Source organism: Canis aureus, chromosome 6 (assembly GCF_053574225.1).
Source record: "Canis aureus isolate CA01 chromosome 6, VMU_Caureus_v.1.0, whole genome shotgun sequence".
Taxonomy (NCBI): Eukaryota; Metazoa; Chordata; class Mammalia; order Carnivora; family Canidae; genus Canis; species Canis aureus.
The window spans coordinates 48,322,303-48,345,561 of record NC_135616.1 but is presented as its reverse complement, the minus strand read 5'-3'; the positions used below and the strand labels follow the sequence as shown (position 1 = coordinate 48,345,561).

The window sequence follows — 23,259 nt, the reverse complement described above, 5'->3', positions numbered from 1 at the left end:
CCAACTCATGCACTAATAAATAAATAAATCTTTAAAAGAAATGAGAGTCTAATCCAAGAAGCAAGGTATTATATTCAGCCAAACAGCCACTTACCCACTGTGCTTCTGTTTATTGGCCTGAAAGTCATCATTAAGTTTGCAGAATCTCTTAGCTTCCTTTTGACAGAGGAAAGTATGCTAATGAAACTTCACTGATGACCTATTGGATGTACTGCATTATAACATAACGGTTGAGAGAATGAACTTGAAAAAAAAAATCTGGATTTGAATCCTGGCTCTGCAACAGGCAGCTTGGTCTTAGCATGTTCCTTAAGTTCTCAAATCCGTAACTAGTTTAAAGACTAAATTATAGGGATCCCTGGGTGGCGCAGTGGTTTGGCGCCTGCCTTTGGCCCAGGGCACGATCCTGGAGACCCGGGATCGAATCCCACGTCGGGCTCCCGGTGCATGGAGCCTGCTTCTCCCTCTGCCTGTGTCTCTGCGCCTCTCTCTCTCTCTGTGTGACTATCATAAATAAATAAAAATTTAAAAAAAAATTTAAAAAAAAAAGACTAAATTATATAGCATATATAAAGTGCTTAGCACAATGCCTCACACATGGTAAAGAAAACTACAGCTTAGCTATTATGTCGTTATTGATATTCTTATTAGTGTCATTATTATTACTATTACTTATTCCCTTTATGTACTAAGAGACTAAGTTTTAGACGTAGGACCTAGCAATCATTTCTGCTACTTTATTTCTGCATTTTTTTAACTATTCTCACCTAATCCACAGTCTAACAGGAGAGAAGTGAATAAACAACTACTTACAGGCAATTCTACTGGCCAGCTGGGAGTGTGACCAGCAATGTTTTACAAAGCAGCAAAATGAACAATACAGCTTATACCCAGGTATCCCAAGTTAAGGAGTTAGAAGGTAATTATTCATTCAATCACACACAGCAAAAAGATTTATGGCAATACAGAGATGAAAAATGATCAGTGTCAAAGAAAAACATCAATAAAATGCTAGCAGGAGTTCAGCAGATGAAGGAGAATTGTGTTGGCTCAATTGTAATGGACTGAAGTGCAATCTAGTTTCGAAAATCGTTCTGGGGTTACTTTCATGCTGAGTCTCCCTCCCACCTGCGGCACTCAGCCTCTACTCCAGTCCTAATGTGTCTGTGGGATTGACTTTTAAACATTTATTCCAAAAAGTACAAGGTAGTTTTAAAAGGTAATCATATGAGACACAGTCATGAAAACTATAAGCACAGGGCTGGAATTAAGGGAGGCATCAGCATGTTGGAGCTTGTCCACAGATCAACAAGTAGGAAAATGGATCTGCAAATCACATCATGTGCATCAGAGCTAAATGAGATAGAAACATTAATCCTGAAAAAAGAGAAGGCTTAGGAAGCCAGGACTGTTATTTTCATATAGCAAAGTGCTCTTGTGTGAAAGAGGGTTTGGGTATGCTATGTTAATCCAGAAATGTAAATGAGACTGTATATTAATGTAAGGAACTAATCTATCATGGTGTGTGGTGTCCAACAATGGCTTCCTCCAGAGGAAGTGGACTCCTTTCTACTGATGGAGGTCACCTAGAGGGGAGCTGGGGAGGGAGGAGTGAGTTAGACAACTTTCATGGTCCCTTCACACTCTGTTTATAAAATGTCTCAAGACAGTGAAACAGCTTCCTTTTAGAGAAAACCTAATTAATTGGGCAGTCAATATCAAAACTTGATAGTAGTGTATCTCTCCTATTTGCATATCTGTAAGCAACTGAGAAACAGAAACTTATTGAAGGCTTAACCTTCCTTGGAGAGTTTAGCTGGAATGTCAATAAAATAAAGCCTCTGAACCCTCCCCACAAATTGACATGTATAGGGCCAAGGGAAAAAAAATAAAATTTCAACTTCTGAACCATATAGTAGAGTACCTGACATTACAGTAAGGCAGTAGGTAGCCCATTTTCCTACCAACTTTTGTTTTTATGGCCTCCTGCCAGGGACAGAGAATTTCATTCCAAAATGGTGAGTGGTGATGGCTCGGAGCATGCCCTATGTCTGCCTCAGTTCATTCCCCAGATAACAAACACAAGGTTTTATTTTGCTTTGAAGGATCTTCCACAGAGAGGGAACTCAGTAACTATAGTTTAGAAAGAATCTCCAAAGCAAGTCAACAAACAGGTAGATCCAGACACTCTGCAAAGGCATCAATTGCTACAGTACTCATTTGCGTCCCTCAGGTCTCTGCCATTTCCATCTCAGGGCCTGCTAAACTCCTGGTTTTGACAGAAAAACACTGAGCTGGTGAGATGAGATTACTAAGATGAGCGTAACTTCCCAAAGTCTGTGTCTTCATAGGTGAAAATTTGCCACAGGTAATCTAGTCATAACTCGATGTGTCTCATCTGGATCCTTCCAATTTTTATTTACTTGGAGTCCATTAGAACAGATATATTCAAAATTACATCTAGGGGACTGAAGGACAAGAAAAGACCTGGAATAGGAGAATGGGAACTACCTTGTTAATTAGAAAACGTGAGTTCATGTCCCCACATCTGTAATCTTGGCTAAGTCTGAGACTGAGGTTTCTCATCTGCCCTATACACTGAGGATAATAACTCCCACAGGATACCAGTGAGGGCTTCAAAGAAATGATATCTGTAAAAGCACTTTGTAAAGTTTTTTTTTAAAAAAAGATTTTATTTATTTATTCATGAGAGACACACAGAGACAGAGAGAAGCAGAGACACAGGCAGAGGGAGAAGCAGGCTCCATGCAGGGAACCCGATGTGGGACTTGATCCTGGGACTCCAGAATCTCGCCCTGAGCCAAAGGCAGGTGCTCAACTGCTGAGCCACCCAGGCGTCCCACTTTGTAAAGTTTGAAGTGTACTTAAATATTAGGCTACGGCAATCTTTCACTATGCCTAATAATCAAGATTTGACTCTTCAAATCTTTATAATTTAGCAATGATTTAAGTAATACTCTATATTTTCTTAATTTTGTGTAAGAATATTAAAACTAGCTGCACAGGTGGTAGGATCTATTAACAAGAGTATTAAAAGGCCACTTGGGGTTTTGGATTTCCTTATTAGTGCAAAACTGTTTTTATTTTGTATCTTAGCTTTCTTATGTTTACAAAAAGTAGTCCTTGATATTTCTCTGCTTTGATAAGTTTCTGTGAAAGTTTGACATAAATGGCAATTATAATACTATGTTCTCATGAACACTGTTTGGCTCTGCAATGTTTAAGCAAAACAAAAGCCAAAACCACAAAGGAACTTGCTCAGAAATCTATTGGTGGAATATGTCAGTGACGTACATCATATATATAATTCATATATTTTGGAAAGTTTTTTAATCCCTTCAAAAGAAATGGTAAACCAGAGATCAAATGTTTATCTTGAGTAATTAGATGACAGATGAGAAAAATAAAAGTTCTTCTGAATTCTCAGCTTCTAGACTGACTTTATGAAGACAGCAGTGAACTGAAGAGTTAAAAATCCTTCCCCTTTCCTTTCCTTTCTCAGGGATGGGGTAACTGGGCGATTGGCCCTAAGAAGGACACTTGATGGGATGAGCACTGGGTGTTATACTATATGTTGGCAAATTTAATTGAAATTAAATAAATGAATGAATGAATAAATAAATAAATAAATAAATAAATAAATAAATAAATAAATAAATAAATAAATGTAAGTAATTAAAGTTTCCACTAATTGCAAGGGCAGTGGTTGAGACAACAGGATTCATCCTCAGTCATGAGCTTGGCTGGGTCACAAAGATCATTCTAGACCATGCCTGTAAGGCTTTAAAAATATCCATGACACTCGTACCATGCACATGCTTATGGCCACTGAACTGGTGTCCCTCTCAGGAGAGGAAACCTCCTCTGGCATTAGAGTCAAAAGCTCTTTTGTATATAATAGGGCAGTTGGTAGGGAGGAACAAACTGAGCATTCCCCCCAAACAGCAGAACTCATTCAACTGACACAACTTTCCTTCCATGATGTAGATTTTTTAAAGTAACATAAGGAAGTCCACGGATTTCTGTTTCCTTTGAACACTATGACCATTCTGTACTTTTACAAAACAGGAAATTGCAATAAAAAGGGACATATCTTGTCAAAAGGCCCTACTAGTAGTTCCAGTTATAAAATCACTTCAAGAATCATCAGCTGAGTTACACAAAGACGCTTTAACATATGCAGATACAAAAGAAAGCAAACATTTCCACAAGCATTATTAAATTATGGCATATTAGGAGTCATTAACAATCAGCAGGCAGGGGCATTTTGTTCTGCCAGTCTAATGCTCCAAACAATCAAAAATGATATCCATGGGGCAATTAATTTCCTTCACATTGATTATTCCAATCTCCAAACTAATAAGTAGGGCTAAATGAAATAAAATTAAACAGCGCATTGAGAAACTAAAGACTGAGCCCACTCGTAAGGGGCAGGGGGCAGGGGTTGGGGGTTATAACCTCAGGAGATGAACTACCTCTCTCAAGTTACTGGGAGAGAGTGAGAAGTTATTCTGGCACCCTGACACAGATCTTCAAAACTCAGCACTGGGCAGCCCGGGGTGGGTGGGAGGGGGCGGCGCTCAGCAGTTTAGTTTAGTGCCACCTTCAGCCCAGGGCGTGATCCTGGAGACCTGGGATGGAGTCCCACGTTGGGCTCCCTGCATGGAGCCTGCCTCTGCCTATTGCCTATATCTCTGCCTCTCTCTCTCTCTCTCTGTCTCTCATGAATAAATAAAATCTTAAAAAAAAAACTCAACACTGCTTGGAAATCATCTTTACATCAACTATCCCCTCCTACATGCACAGAATACATGCATGTTGCACAAACCGGGGAATTACTGTCTAAGCCAACCAGCCACTGACGACAAGAAGAGACCAGGGACCGGATTAGTCCAATGTACTTTCTACTCTGCAGAGGCTTAGTCGGCTGCTTAATGCTCCTGTAATTGGAGCAAATGTCATTGCTATTAATTCAACAAGTTACATAGCAAACTGCAAAACTGTCACTTTTGTCTTGGTTTACAGATCTACTTACTAATAAAATGTTAGTAAGCAAATGTATTGATTCTGTTATAAAAATTTTAACCACAATTCTAACCCTTCCTTCCTTCATACCATCTGTCAAACACTTATTAAATATCCACTAAATATGTAAAGTGATGTGTTAGTTTCTGGAGGGACACAAAGTGAAACCAGACCCAGATCCTGGTCTTAAGGAGCTCAAAAGATTAAACACACACACATATACATACAATGATGCACTGGTAAATGTTTAGCAATAATTAAGAAGGGAAAAAAGAGGTTGAAAGAGCTCTGATTTATAGCATTTACTCTGATTTACAGCATTTCTCATGCTATAAATACTCCTACCATGGTTAATTTCAATCTGCCAACATGCCATCACTGAATGTAGCCTTGGGGAGAGATGGACATACAAGCTTGTTGAAGCTGACTCCAGTGCACCACTACTATAGATTTATATTTATATTTGTGTAAATGTATACACACATGCATATATATAAAAGAACTAACCAAATATCTTACAACTGTTATCTTAAAGCAATGGGATTATGGTTGATCTTATTTCTTCTTTACATGTTTTTTTAACATCCAATCTTTTTTAGAGTATTTTTTTTAATTTTTAACTTTTTGGCCCATTTTAATTGAGCAATAATTGACATGTGCCGCTGTGTATGTTTAAGGTATTCAGTATAATGATGTTACTTACATAATTGATGACCACAATTACTTTAGTTAACATCCATCATCTCACATAGACACAAAAAATAAAGGAAAAAGAATATTTTTTAGATCAGTATTAGCACCAATCTCCTCATCCCAGACCATTTTGTCTAAGCAGTAGTCCTGGCATTGCTAAAATTATCCAAGGAGCAGAAATACCAAAACATCTCAAAGGCACATCAGATTAGCTTTAGAGCAACGTGTCTTGGCAAAACTAACAAAGGTACTTTACAGAGTGTCTAACTTAGAGCCTTGAAAGACTTCCCTCCGCCCTGAGCTCTCCTGATCCTCACCCTATAAAATACTTCCACAGAACATTCTCAGTGATTTTAAGCATTCAGTCATCAATGTATATATATGGAAGAAGGAGAGGGAAGTGGGTACACGAGGAGGAGAAGGATCTCTAAATAAAGTGCAGGGATCCCGGCAAGAACCTGATTGCTTCTGCCAACCCCCTAGACAGCCTTCAATGATAAGCCACCTGTTTAGTTTTATGGTGAATTCGCAACAGTGTCTGCAGTGTCTGCAGCTGCAATCCATGGCTCCTCCTTCAGCTTTCTTAATATACAGATGGATTTTGCTTTGGAACCAAACAATTTTGCCTTATCCCAAAAACCCTTCTCTTTTTCCTTTTTCACTTGTGACTATATAAACCATTAAGCCTACAATCTTAAAAACCATTGATATTTATTACTATTTTTAATATAAAGAGCTGAAAGTTTTGTGGAGTAAAACAAAACCTTATAAACAAAAAATGCCTTATTACTGCATGATGTTTGAACGTTTGCAAAGTACTTCCACGTGTCTTATCATATATCATTGTCACAATAACCCTCTGAAGTGGCTGTTCATCGCACCTCTGTATGATGGGAAAGAAGCTCAGGGAGTTTATAAGATTCCTTCAAGTGCCCACAGCCACAGGAGGCCAGCCCACTGCCTTCAACACATGGGCTTCAGGTTCCATATTCCAATCCAATAGGGAATCGTCCCATATAGATTTGATTTCAAATCCTGACATCATCATTTTCCATCCCTGTGGCCTTAGGCAGAGTCCTCACCTTCTCTGGGCCTCATTAACATAATTGGAGAATGGGAGAACAATACCCATTTCATGGAGCTGTTATGAAAATCAACAAAACCAAACTCAGCTCATGGTGGGTTCTTAAGACATTCACCTTCCCTTTTCAAACTTGCCCTGGCCCGCTGTTCATTTCCTCTGCCTCCTTCCCTTGTACCACCCTATTTCAAACACATGCATTTTGCTTCTTGCCCTGACTGGGAAGGCCTCCCCAGTTCAATAGTCCTTTGACGTATGGTGTGCTTTACACACAGTGTATTTCTGTAACAAAAATTAGTCCACACACAATTGGTAAATCAGGGAAATGTGTCAGTCTATATAGAAGTCCCACTGGCTCATGCACAATTTTTCTCAGCACATTATATTCTGTGCTCTCACGATACAGCAGCCGAACCTGAAGCTCACACACATAGGTGGGTGCAGCAGGCCGTGAGAGAGTGCGGCATTGCCCATGTGGCCTGCCCTGCCTCTTGGCTCAACCCAGCTACACACTAGCTTTCAAAAGGGTTTACTGCACATCTCTCTCAGATATTGGTTCAAAGCAAAGACTAGAGAAGGAGCCAGACCATTTTGTGCAAAGCCTTTCACTGCTCCTCTACTTGCAAATTCTGATGCTAATGTCACTCCGTCCTTGTTTTTAGAATTTGGCAGACCCAATACTTCTTTATACACTCCTCCACCAAGCTACCTCCTCCTTTAAAGGTAAAGTCTTGAATCAGTGTGTGATTCCTTTATTTAAAGGGAAGTAAGTATGCTATTACAGTTGTGCTGTTATTTTTAATAAGATCACTACTGTTCTGGCTAATGTTTAATTATAACAGTAAATGTTTTGAGCGGTTAAAATGTTTAGAGTGATCTATTCCAATTCTATTTTCCTTAAAATGGCAGTTATTTATAGTGTGTGACTTTGCAGAATGTGGGTTTTTCTTTTTAAAGAATGTATTGTCCTACAGCAGAAATGCCCATATTTTGCTTCATTGAGTGGTTATTCTTTATGTATTCAAGTACCATGAATTGATGGACTAAATGGTACAAATAAAGTGTTCTCATTGCACTTATTTAACTCTTTGCTAAAATCTAACTCAGCACCTCATTCCTATGGTTAAGAATGAGCAATTTCTATCAAGATGCTACCAAAGTAGGCATACTGGTTTTCATAAATATGCTCAACAAAATGCTTCTAAGTATAAAACAAGGTTAAAATGGAGTGTTCAAATAAATCTATACAGTACTGGCCTATCTCTGCAACTTTAAGTAGCTTTAATTATTCCATTTCTAATTAGCCAAATTTCCAAGTAAGCAAAGATACTCCAAGAAAAGCACCTTCAGCTATAGGATCTGCTGTATGAATAACCATGTTCTAGGGTAAAGAAATAAGTTCCAGGGCATCCGGGTGGCTCAGTCGGTGGATCATCTGCCTTGGGCTCAAGTCATGATCCTGGGGTCCTGGGAGCATCTGGCTCTCTGCTTAGCGGGGGAGTCTTGTTTCTCCCTCTCCCTTTGCCCCTCCCTCCTGCCCTTCCTCTCATGTTCTCTCTCCCTCACTCGCTCTCTCAAATAAATAAAATATTAAAAAAAAGAACTTAGTTTAAATATTTTTAAACATTTTCCTCTTACCCTTACCATATTTAATTTGCAGTAAAATAAATAATATGGTTTTCATTTGCATTTGTTTTTTGACATGGGCAAATAAACTTCCCAGGACTCAGTTTCCTTAAAGGAAAACAGAAATTTTTAAAAACTGAATAACTCGGGATCCCTGGGTGGCGCAGCAGTTAGGCGCCTGACTTTGGCCCAGGGCGTGATCCTGGAGACCCGGGATCGAATCCCACGTCGGGCTCCTGGGGCATGGAGCCTGCTTCTCCCTCTGCCTGTGTCTCTGCCTCTCTCTCTCTCTGTGACTATCATAAATAAATAAATTTAAATAAATAAATAAATAAATAAATAAATAAATAAATAAATAAATACTGAATAACTCCACTGTCAATTTTATGAAGGGTGTGTGTGTGTGTGTATTAAATTACTTGTGAATTGGTTGATCCTCCAATCTTGACACTGTAAAGGGCTCTGATAAAGAACATATTACCGTCATCACTGATTCTTTATCCCCTGACACTTCTAGTAAATTGCTCTGCACATAATAGTTGCTCAATAAGCATTTGCTAAATTCAAATGAACCATATGCATAATTAATTCAAAGTCCAAATTTCTCAATTAAGTTGTTTAAAAGAAACTAGATTTATTCCTAGACAGCAAATAGATTGTTTTTAAAATAAAACATGAAACTTATATTTCAAATAAAACTTGAGCCCTATTACCATCTTATGGGTGCAAAATAAAAGGCACTGGATTTAGTTGTTGAATTAGTTAGAATCTGGGTTTGTTGCAAGTGACAGAAAACTATAATATCTTGAAGCTAAGAGCAGTAATGAAAAAATTCTGTACAGTATTATAATGATAGACACATGTCATGACATATTTGTACAAACCTACAGAATGTGCAACACCAAGAGAGAATACTACAGTAAATTGTGGACTCTGAATGACTACAATGTGTCAGTGCAGGCTCATCCTTGTTAAAAAAAAAAAAAAAAAACCATGTACCACTCTGGTGAATAATGTTGATTATGGGGGACTCTACATAGGGACGAGAGTAACTGGGAAATCTCTATACTTTCCTCTCCATTTTGTTTTAAACCAAATAATGACTTTAAAAAAATAAAATCTTGGAGCACCTGGGTGGCTCAGTGGATGAGCGTCTGCCTTTGGCTCAGGTCACGATCCCCAGGGTCTTGGGATCAAGTCCCACACTGGGTTCCCCACAGGGAGCCAGCTTCTCCCTCTGCCTATGTTTCTGCTCTCTCTGTGTGTCTCTCATGAATAAATAAGTAAAATCTTTTTAGAAAATAAAATCTTAAAAACAACAGAAGATATAAGTTAATTTTTCTCCAACAAAAAAATGCACATAGGCAAGTCAGATCAGTATGCTGACTCTACAGTGATCAGGGACCCAGATTCACTCCCTTTTGTTTTTCTACTGTTCATATCTGTCACCTTCTATTTCATGGCCAGGATGACTAGATGCCAACCAGTGAAAATGAGAAAAGGGAAAAAAAAACATATATCCTTCTTTTTAAAGGGCACTTCTCAGATACTATGCACACCTCTTCCATTTACCTTTCATTGGCCATAAGGCATCACATGGCCATGCCTAGCAGGCCTTGGGAGCCTAGAATGCAATCATTACTCCTACTCTACATGCGCCTACATGTAAATGCAGAGTGCTATTAGTGCTATTACTACAGAAATGTCAAGGACAGAGAGGTTTACCACAGTTTTATAAAGTGACAATGAGCTTTGAGTCAACAAATATGGTACAGATAAATTAATTCACTTCTAATAAGTTTTCAGAGTAAGAATATCACTGGAGTTTTAAGGCTTTATGTAATACAATGCTAGTTAGTGAGGAGAGTCAGAACCCACCTCTTAACAGAAAAACTGCTTTGTTTTCAAGCCATTAAAACTCCCAGCCCAAATGACCTGTGCTGAGACTTCATTAAAACTAAAAGAAATATTCTGAAAATAAATAAATAACTACATAGGGCCAAGATTTAAGATGGAGAGAGAGATTCATTTGGAATTATCTTTTCTAGTTATAACCGTGAAAACATCTGTCTCACTAACATTATTCAAACTTAATGCATTGGGAATAAAAGTATGGGAGACTATATAAAAGCCAAAGAAAAACAATGAATTATCATAATTTTGAGAGGGTCTGGGATATTTTTTTAAAGCAGTTACAAAATTCTCTAAGAGATGTAAGACTTCCCGTCCCATCGCAACACCCCCAAATGCAGTTATTTTAGACTCAAAACAAATAAAACTGAATTTATTTTTAGATGTGCTATTATTTTCTTAATTAGTTAACATCACTACCATCACCCAAAAGAGTCAGTTATAGAGGCTTCACTCTTAGCTAAAAACCAGGAAACTAAGAATAGAAGGACTTTAAAGATCTCCCCATCATTAAAAAGTTAGCTCAGGGGCACCTGGGTGGCTCAGTCGGTTAAGTGTGTCTGCCTTTGGCTCAGGTAGTGGTCCTGGGATTGAGTCCTGCATCCCTTAGCAGGGAGCCTCTGCCTGATGCTCCCCCTGCTTGTGTTCTCTGTCAAATAAATACAATCTTTAAAAAAAAAAAAAAAAAAAAAACTAGTTCAGAACTCAAAAAACAAACAAACAAACAAACAGAATTTTGGTTAGACAGAAATCTAAATGGTCACATAATTCATAGGTCAAAACTACTCCTGAGAACAATCTATTTTGAATTTGAAAGCTCATGGATTCTCCAAAGAAGATATGAATATGTCCAATAAGTACATAAAACGATGCCCAGTCATCATGGAAATGTAAATCAAAACCACAATGAGATACTACTTCGTACCTATTAGGATCACTTTTATCAAAAATAACAAGTGCTAAAAAAAAATAACAAGTGTTAATGAGGATATGGAGAACTTATAACCTTTATGTACTGCAAAATGTAAAATTTTGCAGCCATTATAGAAAACGGTCCCTCAAAAAAATTAAAAATACAATTACCATATGATCCAGAAATTCTAATTCTGAACTTCAAAGCTGGGACTCAGGTAGACATTTGTACACCAATGTTCATTGCAGCATTATTCACAATAGCCAGAGGTCGAAGTAACCCAAGTGCCCATTGACAGATGATGGATAAACAAAATGTGATATATATCCATACAAAAAAAAATATATTTTTCAGGCTCAAAAAGAAAGAAAATTCTGACACCTAACATAGCATGGATGAACACTAATGATACTATACCAGTGAAATAAGCCAGACATAAAAGGACAAATATGCTATGATTCCATAGATGTGAGGTCTCAAGGACAGTCACATCCATAAAGCAGCATAGTGGTTGCCAGGGCTGGGAGAGAATAGGAAATTGGTGTTTAATAGGTATAGGTTTCATTTCTGCAAGATGAGAAGAGTTCTAGAGATGGAGGGTGACAATGTTACACAATAAGGTAAACATAATTAATGTCTCTGAACTGTATACTTAAAATGGTTAAAATGGTAAATTATGTTATATATATTTTATTCCAATAAAAAAGAAAAAAAGTGATAGATTTATTTGAGCAAATATTTTAAAAATTTTAAAAACCTCATGGAGTAGGATGTGTCATCATACAAAGGACTCAAGATGAATAAAAGAATAATCATTTCATTTATCTTTATCTTCCTTAAAAAGTATGCTATACATATATGAAGGTATTTAGATCTTAAAAGATACATTTTCTGAAATTTGCCTCAAAATAATCACCTGAGGGATAGCATACGTGGGGAAGTACAAATGAAACAAGATTTACCCACAGTTAATGTCTGCTACACTATGTCATGGGCACATGAAGATCCTTTCTATTATTTTTTCTACTGCTATATCTGTTTCAATTATACCATAACTGAACATTTTAGGTAATTTTTACTGTAATTTACCATATGAAATGATTTTTAACAAAATTATTGAGTCACTGAAGAGCGGCAAATTCTAAAATATATGTAAGAAAGACAATTTTCAAAGGGATGTGCTCCCTAGATATTACTACATCCATTCATAGGGAAACCCAGTTCATTTTCTTTAGGCTTTTACAAGTAATAGTTAAAATATTTTGAATTTTTTCCTACTCATCCAGGCTTTATATGTGCTATTTAAATAATCCCCATAATAACCTATTATTATCCCCATTTTACAGACGAGGAAGCTGAGACTCAAAAAAGCAAAATAATCTGATTCAATCTTCCAAGTATTATGTCAGTTTTAACCCAGGAATCTAACTGCAAAGCCTTAAGCTTAACAAGCGCCTTTCTCTATTTACAAGACTCTCTTTCCCCTTTCTTGTTGGCTAAGGATGGTCTCATCAATCCTGAGTTGCCAGAACCGGAGATGCCTGATTAAGAAACTATGGAAGGATCTGATTCCTTAGTTTTCTAAGCAATAAGATCAACACCTTTGTCTCAGTTGTCTCAGTAAAGCCCTAAGGATTTTCAACACTAGCTTAGCTCTATTCAGTTCATTTACTGAGTACTCACTAAGTGTCAGAGTCTATATGACCTTGGGCACTGTGCTAGGCACTCAGAACTGCAACAAGAAGATACAGATCAACCTAATAGTTATTTTAGAAACCAGATGACCTGAAAATAAATAAATTTCCATATCACCCACTTCTTCCCCTTTTATGTCATTAATCGCCCTATGATGAGCTGCTTGACATCTGTCTTTGCCACAGTGATATAAGCTCAGTGAGGGCTCAGACACAGTCTGCCTTGTCTATAGATAGCTCTGTCTGCAGTGCTTAGCACGGTGCTGAGACATAGCCAAGGCTCAGTGCACGTGTAGTGAGAGGAAGTAAAATCTGAGTGCCATGACTTTTCACTAATAAAGCTGGAAGCAACATGGTGAAGAGGCAAGAGTAGGGTCTTTGGACCAAGCTTTCATTCATTTGTTCATTCACTCATTTGTGCATTTATGCAATCAGTATTTGGGACATCTACTATGTGCCATTTTTGTAGGTGCTGGGCACATGGGCTGAAAGATAGACATCTCAGTCTCTATGAAGCACACCAGCTCTGCCACTAATCCCTGAGCAATCCTGGGCACTCACCCAGTCTGCATTAGTCAGTCTCAGCTGTCTTATTAGAAAAACAGGATACTAATAACCAACATGCAATATCATTTTAAAGAAAATGGATAATATATGTAAGGAAGTAGATACAGGCTAAGCACTCAATAAATGCAACTATTTTAATTAACAATAAATCAAAAGCTGAAACAAAATACTAAGCATAAGGCAAAGCAAGTGACCTATGGCATTAAATTCCAAAGGAAATGCACCTAGAAAAGTTCAGTGACAGAAATGTTGGTAATAATATGTTCTTTCTATGTGGTACTTATTTTTCTTCAAAATGTTTGGGATATGTCATCTTAAAGAGGGGTGAAAAATCTCCCTAGATTTATGTACAAGAGGAAAGGTATCTACTGAATTAGTTTGCCTGACATTCCAAAGCTCTGTGTGGCCAAGAAGGTCATGTAGATTTATATTGTTTTTGACATCTTCCAGCAATGACCAAACCAGGGAAAACATGTCAATTGAGCTTCTAAATGACCTACAGCCATAGAGACACTTGGCAAGCTGGGGAGGACTTATCAGGAAGCCTCCTGCAAAGTTCATTCTTTCAAGGAGTCTTGGTAATTTCCACAATTCTCAAAAAGAGTCCACAAGTATTGTCAATTATTCTCAGTCAGGCATTTTCACTTTATTTCATTTCATCTTCTCAAAGATTCTGTGAAGTAGTCTCTGTCAATTCTATGACAGAAATGAAACTCAGAGAAGGTAAGAAATATGCCCACGCCGGCACAGCTTGTGAGGGACAGTAGAGGAATCCACATCCAGCCTTTTGGACTAGAAGACTCTGCACACCACTGCCACTTCCCCACAGGCTATCCACCCTCTTTGAACTTTCTGAGACATAAGAAAGAGATGTGAGCTTAAAAAGAATAAAATAAGTAAATAAAAGGTGGAGGACACCTGGATGGCTCAGCAGTTGAACGTCTGCCTTTGGCTCGGGGCCTGATCTAGAGTCCTGGAATCAAGTCCCACATTGGGCTCCCCACAGAGATCCTGCTTCTCCCTCTGCCTCTGTCTCTGCTTCTCTCTCTGTGTCTTTCATGAATAAATAGACTTTTTTAAAAAGGATTCCCTATACCCCCATTTTAAATTCTCAACAAGGATTCTAAGCACTTTAAATCTCTTTTATCTGGAAGCTTCTGGTTTTTTTCTCAGTCTTGTTAGGAACTGGAATGGCTGTGATACATCTCGAAGGTGCAACAACATGGAGATTAGCTGAAATGTCTCCGACATCAGCAAATCAACCAAGCACCTGTGAGAGCCCTTCCTGGATGGTATCCACAGGCTTCAGTCCTACAACCGCATCATCTCACCTTAGGAGAGCCACCCTCTCCAGACACTGAAAGTTTCTGCAGGATGAGAAAATAAACTAGATAAGCAGCTGATGTCATTTATCATAATATCTACCATCTCTTTAAGAGGCCATCGTCTTCCTTCAAAACGTCACTGCTATTTTGTCCTCTTAAAAAATCATTTGGGGAGCCCTACTTTTTTGCAAGCACTGTGTGTGTCAAGTGTCAGACTCAGTATAGCATATTCTTTTATCTCTTCTCTTGGGTTTGATGCTATTTCCCTGAAAGTCTTCACTTCTTATACTCTGTCAAATACAACCATCATTAGCCACATGGGGTTATTTAAATCTAAATTAAAACTAAGTGTAACTTAAAATGCAGGTCCCAGGTAGCCACATTTCAAGTGTCTGACTGCCCCCTGTGGCTGGTGGTGACCATATCAGACAGTCCATGTAAAGACATTTCCATCATGGTAGGAAGTTCTATTGGACAGTGCTGCCACAGAGCATCATGTTCTATGTCTTCATCTGCCTAGAATTTTAGCTACAATCAAATCAATAACAGAGCTATTCCCAGAGTGGGGCAGACCAAGCTCCTGACCTTATCATTCCTGGGGTTCCAAAAGCTAGAGTATAGTGGAAGGGAAAAGGAATCTAATAATCTATGTCTTGTGAGTGGTCAGGCATCCTGTGGTAGGTAACCCAAGGATGCCACAGAGTAACCAGGGTGCTGATTCCTTACTGACACTGATACAAACACAAGGACTTACTGTATTTGTTGAGAGAGAGAGAGAGAACATGAAGAACAGAGGTTCAGGGCAGCCTGGGTGGCTCAGCGGTTTAGCGCCGCCTTCAGCCCAGGGCCCGATCCTGGAGACCCGGGATCGAGTCCCACGTCGGGCTTCCTGCATGGAGCCTTCTTCTCCCTCTGCTTGTGTCTCTGCTTCTCTCTGTGTCTCTCATGAATAAATAAATTAAATAAATAAATAAAAAACAAAGGTTCAGAACCAACGCGTAGTGCTTTCTCTGGTGCCAGTCATTTTAGAACTGTCTCTCCTGTCACAGGTTATGTGGAGTCTGCTCATGGATCTGTAAGACCTGAACATTGAGAGCTTCTTGGTGTCCAGAGACAGAGAGAGAGAGAGAAAACGTGAAGAACAGAGGTTCAGAAGCGATGTATTGTGCTTTCTCTGGCACCAGTGATTTTAGAACTGTCTCTCCTATCCCAAAATATGTGGAGTCAGCTCATGGGTCTGTGAGACCTGAACATTGAAAGCTTTTTGGTGTACCCAGTGGCTCCATGGATGGCATTATGCTATGGCTATTGTTCAGATTACCATGAAAAAAAGAGAAAGATGGACCATCAAGAGGCTCATGAGGATTCAAAGAAGGCAAAAAGAGATGATTGGCCAGAAAGCTAAGCTCTACCATAAACAGTGCCATACTGAGAATATATCTACGAAAAGACTATCAAGATGCATGAAAAGAGACACACCAAACAAAAGAATGATGGAAAGACTCCACAAGGGGCAGTACCTGCATATCTACTGGACAGGAAGGGACAGTCTCCAGCTAAATATTTTCCAATATGATTAAAGAAAAACAAAAAGAGAAAGTGGGAATATGGGAAGTTCCTTTCCCCAAAGGAAGAAACTGAAGTATTAAAATTTATTCAAACAGAAAAGAGAAAGAAGAAAGCATGGAGAGGATTGTTACTAAAGCCTGCTGTGTTGGTAATGGCTTTACTCAAAAACCACCTAAATATAAAAGATTCATTAGGACAATGAGCTTATGTGTCAAAAAGACCCATGTAACACATCCTGAACTAAGAGCCACCTTTTGGGGTGCCTGGGTGGCTCAGTGTTGAGCATCTGCCAGGTCACGATCTGGAATCCTGGGATCAAGTTCTACATCAGCCTCCCTGTGGAAAGCCTGCTTCTCTCTCTACCTATGTCTCTCCCTTTCTCTGTGTATCACTCATGAATAAACAAATAAAATCTTTAAAAAAAAAAAAAAAAGGAAATCCACCATTTGCCTGCCAGTGTTTGGTGTAAAAAAGGATCCCTCGGGATCCCTGGGTGGCGCAGCGGTTTAGCGCCTGCCTTTGGCCCAGGGCGCGATCCTAGAGACCCAGGATCAAATCCCACGTCGGGCTCCCAGTGCATGGAGCCCGCTTCTCCCTCTGCCTGTGTCTCTGCCTCTCTCTCTCTCTCTCTCTCTCTCTCTCTCTCTGTGTGTAACTATCATAAATAAATTTTAAAAATCTAAAAAAAAAAAAAAAAGGATCCCTCATCTCCATATTATACAACTTTAGGTGTTATTACCAAAGGTATTGTCCTTGAGGTGAATAGGTGAATACAAGTGAGTTGGGCCTTGCGACACAAGGAGGCAAGGTTATTTGGGGGAAAATATGGCAGGTTACCAACAATCCTGAAAATGATGGATGCATGACTGTAGTCTTGCTGCTTTGACAGCAGCTTACAAAACAGAACTCCTTATAATTACTGCAGACTACACACCAATCAGGAAAGCCACCATTACTGTGGTGGTTCTGAATACCACCAAACAGCCTTACATATCTGCAGTCATCAAGAGACCTATTTATCCTACTGTTAAAAAAAAAAAAATTAAAATAAGGGCGCCTGGGTGGCATAGTTGGTTAAGTGTCAGCCTGTTGGTTTCAGCTCAGGTCATGATCTCAGGGTCCTGGGATGGAGCCCGCAGACAGCTCTGTGCTCAGCACACAGTCTGCTTGAGATTCTTTCTCTCTGCCCCTTTCTCCACTCACCAGCACATGCTCTCTCTCTCTAAAATAAATAAATAAATATTTAAAAAGAAACATTAAAATAACCCAGTTTCACAAATAATAATAATAATGTTAAAAGAAAAAGCCATCGAAAGACAAAGTCCCAAATTCAAGCTGTATGACTGCAGACAAATTATCTAATCCTAAATTTCATCATCTGCAAAATGAAAAAGTAGACAAATTCAAAGTTCCTTTTCACTTCTGAAATTCCTAGATTCAAAGGCTCTATTTAGTTTATATAATATCCAAAGAACTGCACAGACTTCAGAGATACATAAGATATCAAAAAACTTATTAAAAAGTAGAAGCTGGCAAAAAAAAAAAAAAGGAGAGACTAGCTACTAAATAATATTAGAAAGGACGTTATAAGTGTCATGAAAATGGTACTACCAAAGCATCCTACAGAATCTGCCTCCCTAATTATCAAGGAAATAACATGAAATATTATGAAAACGTTCACCTTTTTCCCTTTGTCAAAAAACTTAACAACCTAGTGGTTCACATCACACATAAGGTGTTTAATAATTTTAACTAAATAAACAGGAATCATAATTACTATTATTGTTGTTATAGTATTTATTGAGGATCTAATATATGTTAGGGTATCTACAAGACAGTTCCTGAGATAATTCATTTTACCATCAAACAGCTCTATGAAAGGAGCATCTTTGGTTTACATTACTTTATAGATAAGGAAACTGAGGTGAAAGGAGTTAGTTGCTAACCCACAACCATACAGGTAAACATCGGCAGAGGCAAGATTTAAAACCAAGACCACCCAACTGTACTTCACATGCTTCTTCTGCTTCAGCACATTGGCTCCTAAGAAAACATTTACTTGCTAATCACCAGAAAGGACATAAAATGAGAAGGCTCCTACACTTATTCCTAAGAACCCAGCTAATGGCACAAAGCTGCCATTTCCCTCCATATTTTTCAGAAGACAGAACAGCAACTTATTTCTCTGGATGAGTTCCTCAGACAAAATATTTCAGCCTAGACCAGGTGGCAATTTTAATGGAATTGGAACCAAGTTCATGAATGTCTATTAGAGTTCCAATGTCCTGAGACCTTTGTTAATTGAATTAGACACAAAACAAGGGGAATTGAAAAGAGGATAAGTTAAATTTTCATATAGCCTTGGGCAAATGGCAGAAAGAAGTGGGCCTTTTTTTCCCTAAGGAACCGAGTACCCACTTTATCATTTACAATTATTTTATAATTAGATTGGTATTTTGTAAAACAGAAGTCCCTGTCACCCTGACCTTCTAATGCCTCCTTTTCACTTCTATGAAAGGGGGAGCAAGAGCCAAGTATCTGTGTTACTTATTCTTCACAATTCTATTTTTCAAGGAGATTTAATATTTATTATGTCACTAAACTATCCAAATCCAAAATATTTCCATATTCTCCGCAGTGATCACATTCCATCACCCACACCACCTAAAAATACCCTGCTTTCCATCACTCAGTAGAACCACAAAGGCTATTAGGAGGCAGTAAAATCCCTAGATAGCTTCTCTTTCCTACATCTTCACTCTCTTCTGATCAATTAGGTTCGTGGAGGCTGGAGGTGGGAAATAAAGGAAATAAAATTTAGGCCACAAATCCTTATCTTAATCCCACAAATAGCACTGGCAAGCAACAACTGGTGAGGGAAAAGCTCAACTGTGGAAGGCTTTCCTGCTCTGAACGCAGGTTAATTATTATCCAAAATCCATCATTGAATTATTACTCATAAAATGTCTACTTCTCAGCAAAAACATCACAGATGATAGTCCTATTCTATCTCAGGGCAACTGTCAGTATTTATGTAACTGAGAGGAAAATCGGTCGGCATTTGATTCAGACAGATTAAATTCGTATTTATAGTAGATAATATCCCTTAGTCCAGAAAGGTACTTTCAAATAATCTAATACATAGACGACCTTCCATTTTGGAATTTTTCAGCAATGGCAAGACATATCTCCTGGTCTCTGCCTCCCATTGAAACCCCTAATTTAGAAATCTGAGGGCTTAAAGGCTTCTGTGATGATCTACTTGCAAACATCCCCCACTTTTCTCATGGGCCTTTCTCTTATCAGTTATAAATATTCTTCACCAGCACCCTAAACCTAGAAAGACCAAGATAAGAAAGGTTCAAAAGTGCCAATGTTTTTTTTTTAATTTATTTTTTTATTGGTGTTCAATTTACTAACATACAGAATAACCCCCAGTGCCCGTCACCCATTCACTCCCACCCCCCGCCCTCCTCCCCTTCCACCACCCCTAGTTCGTTTCCCAGAGTTAGCAGTCTTTACGTTCTGTCTCCCTTTCTGATATTTCCCACACATTTCTTCTCCCTTCCCTTATATTCCCTTTCACTATTATTTATATTCCCCAAATGAATGAGAACATATAATGTTTGTCCTTCTCCGACTGACTTACTTCACTCAGCATAATACCCTCCAGTTCCATCCACGTTGAAGCAAATGGTGGGTATTTGTCATTTCTAATAGCTGAGTAATATTCCATTGTATACATAAACCACATCTTCTTTATCCATTCATCTTTCGTTGGACACCGAGGCTCCTTCCACAGTTTGGCTATCGTGGCCATTGCTGCTATAAACATCGGGGTGCAGGTGTCCCGGCGTTTCATTGCATTTGTATCTTTGGGGTAAATCCCCCACAGTGCAATTGCTGGGTCGTAGGGCAGGTCTATTTTTAACTGTTTGAGGAACCTCCACACAGTTTTCCAGAGTGGCTGCACCGGTTTGGCGCCTGCCTTTGGCCCAGGGCGTGATCCTGGAGACCCAGGATCGAATCCCACATCGGGCTCCCGGTGCATGGAGCCTGCTTCTCCCTCTGCCTGTGTCTCTGCCTCTCTCTCTCTCTCTCTCTGTGACTATCATAAATAAATAAAAATTAAAAAAAAAAAAGGGATCCCTGGGTGGCGCAGCGGTTTGGTTATTTTTTTATAATGGAGTTCAAGGCCACTATCCATAGCCTGTCCTTGACACCCAAGGTTAACCAGATTGGAAAATCCTAAAGAGACAAAAGCACTGAGTTAATGCAAAAAATGTCAGCCAACTCCACCCCTAAGACTAAGAACGGAACGGGCTCGATTCCTTCCAAAGAAGCAGTAAGTCCCTCTCCTTTCTTATGGGTATGTGTACTCTCATGGAACAGACGGACTTCACGAATAGCTTTCAAAGGCAAGGTCTAGATAAAGTCAATCAGCATAGGTGATTGTCCTACTAGGGTGACATCTCCCATGGCACCTTTTTGCAGGAAAGGCCAGTGGGCCCCTCTTGCTCTTCAAGAACAGAGCAGTTGGTCGCCAAGGACTAACCTTTTGCCACACCACATACACAGCAACATACTGAACCTCATGGCACATATGTGACCAAGTTTAAAAGCACCCTTCCAAGAGCCTGTGCCTAACAGGTACCCAAACAAGGCTGGAATCTGCTATCTTCTCCAAAAGGCATCATTTTTTCTTTTACAACTAAACTAAGCATGATCACAAGGAAAACTTACCTTCACTCTGAGGTCTGTTTTGAAAAGAAGAAATTAAAAGAAGCAACTGGAAAGACTGTGAGTACATGGAAGATGAAGAGAAGAGATGAACACAGGACAAAGGAGAGGGTGGGCAGAGACGAGGACGTGAGGTGAGGGCACAGGTGTGGTGGACATGCAGATTAGCTATCTCCAAAAACATGTTCCTCCCACTAAGGTAGCAAACAAGGAAAACATTTTTTATTTTTTCTTCTGGCACCTGGAGCATAAATGATTGCTGCAGTAATATCAGAAATTATTGGTCATTTTGAGCATTCTTGCTAGTGAGAAGTCAGCATTCCAGCCAATTTGAGAAACTGGCCCCAAGGTGCCCTAGATATTTTGTTTTTCAAATGCAGGAATGTCAGCTGCTGGACAAAAAGTGATGTATACTGTCTAGTGGGCAGCATGCTGGCCAGACACCAAATTTGGAATGTGTCTCCCCGTACTTTTGGTTCCAGCTCAGCCATCCTCTACAGCCAGTGCCACACCCCGGAACGAGGACTCTGCCCAGAACACAGCAAGAATGCAAGCAGTATTTGGGCTTCATTAACCCAAAACAAAACTGAGTTCTAAGCCTTCACCTCTACAAATGTTTCTAGAAGCTAGCCTAAAGCCAAGGCAAGTTAGAGATAGGTGGGTCTCTTCTTAAAGAAGTTGATTACTTCTAATTCCATTCTAGTTAAGGCTTATCTGAAGGGAGGCTAGAAAGCCCCAAAATTAAATGTGGCTGGGCTGCATATAATGAGCTTTTAAATAAGGTGTTCTCAAATACATAAAATGGCATAACCACTCTAACTTTAATCACATCCTTATTTAAAAAAAAAAACACAGCATGATGAGTTGAAAAATTGATAAGGCACATATTTTGTCCATATGGATTTTTAACTTGTACCTACAACATCAAATGAAGCCTACAGAGACCCTTCACTTTTAAAATTCTTTTAGTGAAGTATAATTAACTTGCAATGTTATATTAGTTTCAGGTGTACAACATACAGATACAATTCTATATTGGAATTGTGCTCACCACAGTAAGTGTCATCACCATTTATCACCATACAATATTACTACAATATTATTGACTATATTCCCTATGCCATACTCTTCATCTCTATTTTATAACTGGGAGTTTGTATCTCTTAATCCCATTTATCTAGTTCATCCATCTTTCCACCTGAGATCCCTCACATGAAGCCAAGAAGCTTCATGTGAAATATGAATATCCCAGACTTACCTGCAGGTGCCAACCTTGACCGTGAGGCAGCATTACTATTGACCACAGCCTGCACCACAGTGGCACTCACTCTGCTTGGAGCATGATCATTTTACACACTGTACATTTTTCCCCTAACATCACTACAGAATTCTCCATGGAAAAGAGACCTTTGAAATTTTTCTATCATTTGGAGAAATCCTATAACCTGTATGAGGATAATCATACTAGGGAGAGGGACACTTGACAAACACAAGAAAGGCATGCATCTCAGCTCTTTTCTGTGCATTCCACTTTGCTAACCATTCACTACTTCCTCTCTCTCACAGGAACATTACTATGCGTCATTCATAACCTATCCAGACAAAATGGAAACAGCACATGCATATCTTAGGTGCGTGTAAATCACCAGAATCCTTACAGTAAACAGGAGATGTCCTGTGGGGGGAGGGGAAATGGTGAGAACACTATGAATGTTTCCAGCCTAGAGCCTACTTCCAAGAACCACGCTGCAATAGTGTAGCAGAAGTAGAAAACTGGCATGAATTGATAAGACAGCAATTAATCCACTCTCTCCACTGTTACTGAGCAATGTGCTGTTGGTACCGAAGTTCTTTTCTAAACATGATTGACTCCATGATTGATAAGCATTTGTAATGGAGTGCTTCTTCCTTTAAGCAGCTGGAGCAGATGAAATATCCTAGCAACATATAGTAGTCTACACCACTCTCCAACTATTTTGCTGTTCTTCATATTAATATTTGGCCTCTACTGAAAATACATTAAATGTAAAGCCCATTGAACACAGAAGACACAAGAAATGGGTAAAATGGTCAAATGAAACCATGATGTCGGAC

The 23,259-nt window shown here is 39.0% G+C and overlaps 1 protein-coding gene and 1 pseudogene across 6 annotated transcripts in view; one reads left to right on the top strand and one right to left on the bottom strand.

Annotated features, from left to right (window-relative positions):
* RGS7 (regulator of G protein signaling 7) overlaps positions 1–23,259 on the bottom strand; it is a 581,352-nt gene that overhangs the window by 469,126 nt on the left and 88,967 nt on the right. The gene's annotated exons all lie outside the window — the stretch shown is intronic.
* Positions 16,145–17,311, top strand: LOC144315320 (ribosome biogenesis protein NSA2 homolog pseudogene; annotated as a pseudogene).